The 9,136-nt window shown below is 38.6% G+C and overlaps 1 pseudogene; it reads left to right on the top strand.

Annotated features, from left to right (window-relative positions):
• Positions 1-2,309: 2,309 nt before the first annotated feature.
• On the top strand, positions 2,310-7,396 carry LOC110743155 (annotated as a pseudogene).
• Positions 7,397-9,136: the final 1,740 nt, after the last annotated feature.

Below are 9,136 nucleotides of genomic sequence, written 5' to 3'. Positions count from 1 at the left end.
AATGCCAATGAAAATAAATAAAATTGATTAACAAAGAGTAATTGCTATTTAATCACAATTTGAGAAACACATTTTTGCCCTTTATTACAGTCATTCTGTCCTTTAAACTATTGTGTTTTGTCAAAAGAACATGCACTTGCAGTGCTTGAAAGTGAAAAATAATTCATTTTTCAAGTGTTCACCATGTCAGTGTCAGAATGGCAATGAAAGTAGTTATTAAAAACCTTAGCTGCACTTTCAAGTAAGAAATAAAGTAAAACGTAAATTGCTTTCATGAAATGAAGCTAGTTACCATGATCAATGGTCAATAATAGTATGTGTTATTTATTCTTCCATGGAGCAAGGGGCAAAGAGGTTTGAAAATGACTGGTTAAATATCAGTCTATTTTATTTAATAAGTGATAGCTATTTCCTACATTAAACAAAACTCAGTCTACTTATCCAGAGCTCATATTTCAGTCTCAAATTCAGCTTTGGCTGAATAACCAGAAGCCATCATTGTGGGCCTAAGCTGGGAGATTTTTAGTAAGGATTCTGTGACATGGTCAAAGAGAAGACCAAATGGATTTGGTGAAGGCTGGATTACTTACACAAAGTCCAAAGATAAATTTAGTTGAAAATTGGTCACAGGTAGCCTTGCAGTCTCAAAGGGCATTTCTGACTAGACAAACAGCGTCTACCAACATCCCCTCCACTGAAATAAACAGCTGAGTGTTCCCTTGCCACAGGCTGGGTAAATACTAACTAAACCGTCTGCCTGTATGCCAGTCGGAGCAACACTCCCTATTTTTTAGCAAAATATTTTTCCACTCTGGCCATCCAAGAAACTCTCCAAATCCAATACATTTCAATGGAGTTTTTAGGCTTCCCGATTTTTCTCACTATTTATAGCTTTCAGATGTTGGCAGGTACGGGACTACATTTTCTTCAGAATAAAGTTATAAACGGCAGCAGTGCTGTTTCATCCTATGCCACACAGTATTAAGTCAGTATTAAAACAATCCTTCTTCTTTATGAATGTCAACATTGACAAAGGCTAGAAAACAAAATAAATGCCTCACCAATATTATATCAGTGGTCATATTTATATTGTGCAGAGTTTTGTGGAGTGAGGAAGAGGGAATGGGATCCGGAGGGAAAGCCCAGTCTGTTCAGGGGTAACGTCTGTTCAGGGAATAGCATTTGTGAGGCTGAAGTACAAAAGTCCAGGAGGCCAGATCTGCCCCTTCTGTGAAACTAAGGCTGAGCAGGGCATAAAAGGAATGTAACAATGCCTCCAGGCATATAGTATTTAATAAATTACCAACTGTTTGCAAACACAACACCTTACTGGTCCTTAGAACAACCCTGGGCAATAGAATAGGTAATTATTCACCCCACTTTATGGATGAGGAAACTCAGTTTCAGAGAGATGACTTAGCCGGGGTTACCTTGCTAGAATGTTGTAGAGCCAGAAGTGGAGGCCCAGTCTTCCGATGGCTAACCTTGCTTTTCTTCCCCAACTCACACTGCTTCTCCAGGAATTCAGCCCATGGAGCTTTCCCAGGCTCACTAGAGAGATAGTCTATTCACATGTAAAGGTCAGTGAATAAAGAGAAAGAGACAGTAAAGGGATGGATTAGAGAATAAAGCCCAATATTCCAGTTGCTAGAAAAGGATTATATTGGGCAGGTTAGGAGGTGATAATCAGGCACATCTGAAATGTGGAAAAGTTGAGTTTAAATCACCAGTTTTGTCACCAACCAGCTAGGTGACCTTGGTGTCCTCATCTGTAGAGCTTTAAGGACTCCCTGGGAATTTTGGTAAAATCACCACAATGAAGCCCTTTGGGGTCACTTGAGAGACAACCTTTAAGATCTTGCCCTAGGCCACCTGTGGCAGGATTCATCAAGGAGGCATGATGTGAACTAAGGAACTATAGCAACAGAGAGGGAAAGGAGAAGGGAAATATGGACCGGGAAATAGTTGAGTCCAGTTGTGGTGGCAAGGGTGGGTGTGCTGCTTATGTGGGAGAGTAAGGAGATACTTGATGGATAGGTGATACAAAAACAAAATATGTGCAAAGTTCAACCATTACCAAGTCAGTTTTATCCATGGAGCTAATCAGTCTGGACATTTCAGGTCAAAATTTACTCCTTTATCCTTTAACCAATTATCAAGACAGTTGTCCTAAGTCTTCCTTCTTTCCCTCTCCCCTTCCTCCTGCCCTCCTTCCTTCTATCTACCTTCTTTCCTCCTTTCTTCCTTTCTGCCTCTCTCCTTTCCTTCCTTTCTCCCTCCCTTCCCTCCTGCCTTTCTCTTCCTCTCTCCTTTTCTTCCCTCTTTCCTCCCTCCCTCCCTTCTACTTTGCCTGCTTGAAGACACAGACTTCTCTGGAGTATATTTCAGGAGGGGTGGATTTGTTTGTCTAGGGCAGGGCTGTCAAATACAGGTCATGCATGCTGCCACGCCCCTGCCATGACAGACAATGCTAATCAATCACTGCACTCTGGGCATGATCTCAGGATTAATTTCAAGGTGCATGGGTTGGTTAGAGTTGGCTCAAGTGACGAGAGTTGTTTGCCAACATAAATCTAGGACACAAATGGATCAAATATGGCTTTCCATTTTCAAAAAGGTTAAAGTATACTAGAAAACATACTTCCTTTAACCTTTTAAAACATTCCACCCCCACCCCCTACTGTTTTAATCTCAGCAAGAGCCTCAAGCAAAAATAGACAAATGTTATTTGAAGACATCATCTAGTGAAGCGAGAGTCTAGCAAAGATTTTTTAGAAGCCTGAATATGTTTCATGAATGAATATCATCTTTTGAATATTTTGTCATACAAATTGACTTCTGGACATTTTGATGTTTGCTTCATGTAAATTTGAATTTCCCTAGTGCTAAAATTTGGTTTCTCTGCTTTAATGCAAATACGTTATATGTGTACATAGACGTGGAAGTTATGAGCTTAGTTTCTGAAGCCTATGTCGGAACCCCAGCTCTGTCTGTTTCTAGCTGAGTGCCCTTGAACAAGTTAATGTTACCTTTCTGAGCTTCAATTTTCTCATACTGAAAAAAGTAGTAATCATCATTGTTATCTCACAAGCTTATGGTGAAGAGTAAATGAGATAATTCATGTATAACATTTAGCATAGTATCTTGCACATAATAATACTCCACAAATGTAAGTTTGTGTGTGTTGTATGTAACTAGTACTGTCTATCCAGGGTGAATTAAGGACTGTGATGCTTATTGAATTGTTTGGCTAAATGTTACATTTCTTTGCTTTTGTGGGTTTAAGTCAGAGTTTTAATGCTACTTGAATTCTGTTTTGTGGTTCTATCATGATTTTTGTGTGTGTTTAAACTCCAAGAAAAATGTCCTCTTTTTTGGTAGCTGATATATTCAAACCACCAGTGCTGGAAGAAAAATAATCTGTCATTGAAGTAGATGAGAGTTGACATGACAGACTGTGCACTCTATCTTAAACATTCATAACATGCATAATATGGTCCCTATGGAATGAAATAACTCCTTTAGAGTCTTTGCAGTCCCTTGTACCATGGGTCTCCTAGAGCGAAGCCATTATAATTCTAAAGCAGCTATGCCTGCTTGGGGAATGAAACATCAAGGAAAAAAAAGGCATTTCACATACCAAACAATTGACATTTCTATATTGTTTAGATGTGTGTGCATACATGTGCACAAAAGTATGTGGATGGTGCACATAGGTGTGTGGTGTTTTGAACTCTGGTGTTTGATATATTATTGCTTACTGGACAAAAGTAATTTCTTCAGAATCTGAAACACTTGAAATCCTGATTTTATTATGTTATTGGTCATGTGATTTTGAAAAAGCTCCCTGTTAAAATCTTAGGTAACTCATATTTAAAATGTGGATAACCATATCTTCATACTCTTTCATAGGAAGAATAAACTCATGTGAGATAATACATGTAAAATATATAGTAAATATTTGGCACATTTCAATTTCTCCAATAATAGAGCCATTAATAATGATAAATAAGTAAAACAAGTAATTAAAATAATGTCTATGGCAAGGCAAACTGGTTTTCAGCTTCATTATTCAATGTCCTGCTTTGATTTTTATTTTATAGAATAATCATTTGCCAGCTTAAGTAATACATCATTCCTTAATTATAACTGTCAAGTGAAGACTTCACTAATTTATGCCTCTTTGGAGAAATATAAGCACTTGAGCAAATAACTAATATTCTGACCCTGAGTTTCCTAATCTAACAGGAAAGTCTATCTGAGTGACTGCATTCTGTCATAGCCATTCCTGTTGAAAGGATGAAATGAAATAATGGATTTTACAGGTCTGTGTGAGGCACAAGCTGGCCATACAACTGGAGAAAGGATATAAAATTGTATATACTTACGAAATACTCAAATATTAATAGGCAGTGTCTAAAGAAGACCAGAGCATTTGAATAAACAAACAAATAATCAGTCCAATGGCAAGTGGAGATTTTTATATTTTCTAAGTATTCTTCTCAATTGAAAGAGTTGACTTGTGCAGTGCATGCACTGCATAATGACATTTTGGTCACTAAGTGTGAACATATGACAGTGGTCTCATAAGATCATAATACTGTATTTTTACTGTACCATTTTATGTTTACATATGTTTAGATACACAAGTATTTCCATTATGTTACAGTTGCCTACAGGATTCAGTATTCAGTACCGTGACATGCCTTATAGGTTTGTAGCCTTGGGGCAATAGGCTATACCATATACTTACTTGTGTAGTAGGCTATACCATCTAGGTTTGTGTAAGTACACTCTGATGTTTGCACAATGATGAAATGGCCTAATGATGCATTTTTTTAGAATGCATCCCTTTCATTAACTGACACAGGTCTGTATTTGTTTTTAATAAGAAATTACAGTACATGGTAAATTTTGCCTTTAACATTTTTTTGGAAATAAATGGCATTCCCAAAAAGCCTCTTGGGCTTGTAACTGTGCTATATTTCCATGTTAGCTACATCAAGATAATAACATTTGATCAACACAGTCTACTTGGAGTGACCAGATACTACTGGGTCTCTGTTGGTCACACTACTGTGGATATGAGACAACAAACAGATTTTGCCAGATGTTCCAGTATAAACAGCTTCTCTGCTGTCAAAACCTAGAGTTGAAGTGCAGAAGAGGGATATTTCAACCTTCTTCATACTCCAGTAGAGAAGGAGTCATTATTATTTACCCAACTTTTCAAAGGTAAACATTAAATCAACTTAACAATTTAATTTTAAGAAGAGTGAATTTGAAATTGGGAAACAAATCTACCATTTACTTCCATGTTTTTTTTTTTTCTGACATCTGTAAAACAAGGCTAATGATATCCACTTCACAAGACTCTTATACAACATTAAAAAATTTTCCTGAGAAATTCATTTGTACATAACAAAATACTGCAACCATGTAAATTAGTAAGATATTAGCCTAGTCTTTTTAAATTCTCGCTGAGGTTGTGCTTAGTTTGTGGTGTTTGGAAATTAACTTGAATATTAACTCACTCAGGTTAAAATTTGGCCTCTGGAGCAAAAAAACCGTATATTTGCACTCAATTATATCAAAAAACAAGCTTTAAGCCCAGCTGGTTCTGTCTGGGAAAGATGGCAGTGGCTGGGGCAGCATCCAAGGAGCCACTGGTGCAACGGTGCACCCAGCAGTTGGGGAAAACTTTTGGCCTGGATGTCAGCAAGGAGATCATGCACAGTGCTTCCAAAAAGATGAAACTTTAGATGGGCAGAAATCAAGGGACCAGCTAAAGTTGGGTAGGAGGAAAGGGAGAGACAGACAGGAAGTTCCTGTATTTGCTGAACCTGACACAACTGCAGAGGTAAAACACCTTTTAATTTGCCCAAGGCATGAGAGAACAGCAACTCCTTTAAGAGTAAGACAAAGTTTGTCAATTTACACACAAGAGAGGGACCCACAGGCTTGCAGTCTGCTCCCGGTTGCCATCCTTGTGATTGCCTGGGCCAGAAGCACAAGCTCATCAGTAGCTGTCTGATCTGTGGGCCTGTTGTTTGTGAAAAAGAGGGTGCCAGCCCTTGCTTATTCTGTGTCACAACAGTATGTACTCATGAAGAACAGGATATTTTGCAGCATGAGTCAAATGAGAGCCAGAAACTGCTAAAGAAGCTTATGCCATTGATGGAGAATTCTGGAAAGGTGGACAACTCTGCCAAGGACTTTCTATGTCATCGAGAATTTCAAATTACGTCTGGTCTGGAGAAGGATATCAAGCACAAAGGCAGGCTGTTAGAGTTGCACAGAGCTAGTTTTCAAAGGACCCAAGTCATTGATGCTGATCAGATTTTTTTGCCAGTGACTCTAACCAGTGGTTGTCCAAACTTGAGTGGGAAAGCAAATGAGAAGCAAGAAGAGAAGCTGGGAGAACTTCGACATGCCTCTCGACTCTCTAAGAAGGTCACCATTGAGTTTACAGCAGGAAGATCCTGGAAGAAGAAAATCCATTAGCAGAATATCACAGCAGACTAGACGAGACAATACAGGCAATTGCTAAGGAAACCTTGAACGAGACACTGACCCCATTTTATGTATCTCCTGAAGAGCCTTTGGGAGTTCTGGTAAATCTTAGCACATACCAGTCCCCTCCCCAGTGGGTTGACCATGCAGGTGCCGCCTCACAGAAGAAGGCTTTCCATTCAGCAGGATTCGGACTGGAATTCAACTCATTTCAGTACTTCTTGTGAATCCAGGATCAAGACTTTCAGGGAGGTTTGACAGTGGCTCATGTCTCTCTATACATCAGCCCTGGGTTTCTCAGCTTGTTAGAGGGATTAGAAAATGATGGAGTGCAGATCCTGGAATATCTCCCACAGAGGACAACTTTGGATAGCAGTCGTAGCTAAAACCTCCCTCTGCCTTCAAGAAGTCTCAGAACTCCAGGTTACGTATCATCTTCTTCATGGGAAAGATGTGGAATTCCCCAGTGACTATCCATCAGGTTGTCTTTTGGGCTGTCTGGACCTAATTGCTTGTTTCAGAGGCAATTTAAGGAGCAGTTTCCAGACATCAGTGAAGAATCATGTTCTCCACTTGTTTTCATCTGCAGAAGTCCTCAGGAAATGGTTGTGAAGCTTCCTATTAAAGGAAACAAAAAAATCTGGAAACTGGATTGCAAGATCCATTAAGGAGCAAAGAAAGGGTAAATGAAGCAGAATAAAGATTTCTGACTCAGGAGAAAAGAAACCATACAGCACAGTGGAGTTTGATACACTAAAATTGCCATCCACTAGTTTTTTGGAATTGAAGCAGTAGAAATCTAAAGGCTTGGCATTAGGCTTGAATCTCTCAGAATTTAAACTCTTATCAAAATCTGTATATTTTTCTTAAGGAGTATAAGGAGTATAAGAAAATCTGTATATTTTTCTTATTTATGTAGTGGCTCAAAATCTTTGAATACATTATTTATTTATTTATTTATTTTTTATGTTTTTATTTTTATTTTTTGAGACGGAGTCTCGCACTGTTTGTTGCTCAGGCTGGAGTGCAGTGGCGCAATCTCTGCTCACTGCAACCTCCAGCTCCTGGGTTCACACCATTCTCCTGCCTCAGCCTCCTGAGTACCTGGGACTACAGATGCCTGCCACCACGCCAGGCTAATCTTTTGTATTTTTAGTAGAGACAGGGTTTCACCGTGTTAGCCAGAATGGTCTCGATCTCCTTACCTCATGATCTGCCTGCCTCAGCCTCTCAAAGTGCTGGGATTATAGATGTGAGCCACTGGGCCCAGCCTTAATACATTATTTATAAAAAAACTATTTGAAAAAAAGTTCAGGGTATTTCCTATTATTTGCAGGTTAGTGAGGCTACAACCTTGTGGGTTTCTAGATGAAAAATTTTCTCTCTCATCTTTCTTTTGACGTGGGAAAATGCAAGTAAGATCATGGCAAAACATGAAAAGAGGAAGAGGAGTGTGCTGTATAAGACACTGGTTGAGAGCAAGAGGTATATAGTCAGATAGACCCAAATTTTAATATAACCTCGGTTACTCACTAAACTCATTGTTGTTTATAGATTAAATTAGGTAATACTTCTTTAAGACCTTTTCAAATCTGTGCTAAGATGATACCATCCTACAAATATCAGAAATACATGGAAAAACATTAATACTCAAATTGTCTTTCAGGTAGTAGGTGAATCCCCTTTTTCTTATGCAAGGGAGATGCCTCAACTTTAAAGTGCAAGAAGTGGATCAAGCAGTAGAGAAATGGAAGATTATAGTGATGACTATTGTCATGAATCTTTGAAAGGGGTTGAGACACAGAATTAGAAGTGTAGGGTGTAGAATTTCTAAAATTTACCTTGAGATAATGTGAAAACAAAAAGATCATTAACAAACAATGAACACACACACACACACACACACACACACACACACACACGACCCTTGAACAATGTAGAGGTTAGGGACACCAAGCTCCTGTGCAGTCAGAAATAAGGGTATAACTTTTGATTTCCCCAGAACTTAGCTACTAATAGCTTACCGTTGATTGGGAGCCTTACCGATAACATAAACAGTCCATTAACAAATATTTGTATGTTGTATGTATTATATATTGCATTCTTACAATCAAGTAAGCTACAGAAAAGAAAATGTTATTAAGAAAATCATGAGGAAGAGAAAAAGAAAATGTATTTGCTATTCATTAAGTAGAACTGGATTATCATAAAGGTCTTTCTTCTCATTGTCTTCATATTGAATGGGCTGAGGAAGAGGAGGGGTTGGTCTTGCTGTCTCAGGGATGGCAGAGGCAGAAGAGCTGGAGGAGGTGGGAAGGGAGGCAGGAGGAGCAGTCACACTCAGTGTAACTTTTATAGGAAACTTTTGTGCAAGTGCATCAGTGCAGTTCAAATCCATGTTACTCAAAAGCTGACTGTATATACATAACTTTATAGAAGTACACAATTTAATACATCATTTACTCAGTGTATAGGTTTACTCACTGTAAGTATGGCTTAGTGATTTCTAGGAATTTTATAAACTGTACAACCATAACAAAAATTCAGCTTTTTTTTGAGACAGAGTCTCACTCTGTTGTCCAGGCTGGAGTGCAGCGGCGTGTAACCTCTGCCTCCCAGGCAG

Source organism: Papio anubis, chromosome 6, assembly GCF_008728515.1.
Source record: "Papio anubis isolate 15944 chromosome 6, Panubis1.0, whole genome shotgun sequence".
Taxonomy (NCBI): Eukaryota; Metazoa; Chordata; class Mammalia; order Primates; family Cercopithecidae; genus Papio; species Papio anubis.
This window is presented reverse-complemented; position numbering and strand designations above follow the sequence as displayed.